At 35.2% G+C, this 1,847-nt stretch overlaps 1 protein-coding gene across 1 annotated transcript in view; it reads left to right on the top strand.

Annotated features, from left to right (window-relative positions):
• LOC117941263 overlaps positions 1–1,847 on the top strand; it is a gene marked incomplete at its 5' end in the record, with an annotated part of 6,524 nt that overhangs the window by 3,232 nt on the left and 1,445 nt on the right. The gene's annotated exons all lie outside the window — the stretch shown is intronic.

Genomic DNA, 1,847 nt, shown 5'->3' with positions numbered 1-1,847 from the left:
ACCCTCATACACACATATACCCTCATACATATATACACACACATATACTGTATATACACACATATACATACACACATACACCCTATATATATATACACACATATATATACACACATATATATACACACATATACATACACACATATACCCTCATACACACATATACATACACACATATACCCTCATACACACATATACATACACACATATACCCTCATACACACATATACCCTCATACATATATACACACACATATACTGTATATACACACATATACATACACACATATACCCTATATATATATACACACACATATATATATATAAACAAACAAAACGAAAACCCAAACTAACTTTCTACAGTGCTTCTCTAAACCTTGTGAAAGTAATTTCTTTGTACATTAGTTTGAGGAATACGTTTGCATCGTTTCAGGTTCTCGTTCAGTTTGTTCCACAACTTAACTCCACACACTGATAAACATGATCTTTTCCTTCATGTTCTACATCTATTAGTCTTAACTCGTCCCCTCCCTCCCGTTCAGACAACATCTTCTGCATATTCCCAGGCAAGAGGCGATTTCTTACTTTGAACATGAATACTGCAATTAGATATTTAATTAAATCATAGTATTTTAGCAATGTAGACTTTAGAAATGATGAGTTTGTATGATCCTGAAATCCGGCGTTGTGAATGACTCTTATTGCTCTTTTTGACTCCTTCTGACCAGCGGCTGTAGTGAGTGTAGATGAGTGTTCCCCCGAGCCTCCACACTGTCATTCAGTAAGGGGACAGTAGGGGGCAGTACAGGATGGGAAGTCATGAAGTAGTTCTTCTAGGACTGAGGTACTTCTGGACACTTTGGTTTGGTGTGTTTTACGTGAGGCTTCCAGCTAGTCTTGTCATCTATGATCACTCCAAGGGATTTAAATTTGTGTACTCTTTCTACGTTAACCCCTCTATCTGTATCGGAGCGTGATGCTTTGACTTACAGTTTCCCAATACCATGAATGTAGTTTTACTCAAATTTATTGATAGCCTGTTTATGTCAAACCGTTGTTTTATTTTCTTGAATTCTGAAGTGATTAACCCCAAGAGTTGCTGTAAGCTGTCCCCTGATCCAAATATGTTTGTATCATCTGCAAATAATACAAAATTCAATACTTGAGATACTTTACAAATATCATTGATATATAATAAAAAAATAACTTTGGTCCCAACACTGACCCCTGGGGGACACCACAAGCAATGCCCAGACATTCAGACAAATAATCTCCCATCTTTATTTTCTTCTTCTTTCTTTATTATCTTCACAATTTGTTGTCTGTCTCTCAGATAACTTCTAATCCAGTTCAGAGCTACCCCCCCGATCCCGATTCGTTCCAGTATATGATTAATATTTTATGATTTATTGTATCAAATGCTTTTTTTTAGATCAATGAAAACCCCGACTGCATATTTCTTTGTATCTGTTTCTGCCTAAAAGGAAGTTTTTCCTCTCCACTGTGGCCCTGTTGCTGCTCTGGAGGAAACTACTAGAACTGTTGGGTCCTTATGGATTCTGGAGCGTGGTCTAGACCTGGTCTATCTGTAAAGGGTCCCCAGATAACTCTTGTTATGAATTGATACTATAAATAAAATTGAATTGAATTGAACTATACTATGACTTTTTATACTTTTTGACATACTGTACAATGACTTTTTATACTTTTTGACATACTGTACTATGACTTTTTATACTTTTTGACATACTATACTATGACTTTTTTTCAACATACTGTACTATGACTTTTTATACTTTTTGACATACTATACTACAACTTTTTTTCGACATACTATACTATGACTTT

This window comes from Etheostoma cragini, unplaced genomic scaffold (genome assembly GCF_013103735.1).
Source record: "Etheostoma cragini isolate CJK2018 unplaced genomic scaffold, CSU_Ecrag_1.0 ScbMSFa_4664, whole genome shotgun sequence".
Classification (NCBI taxonomy): Eukaryota; Metazoa; Chordata; class Actinopteri; order Perciformes; family Percidae; genus Etheostoma; species Etheostoma cragini.
The sequence above is the reverse complement of the archived record's forward strand: the minus strand, read 5'-3'. Positions and strand labels throughout refer to the sequence as shown.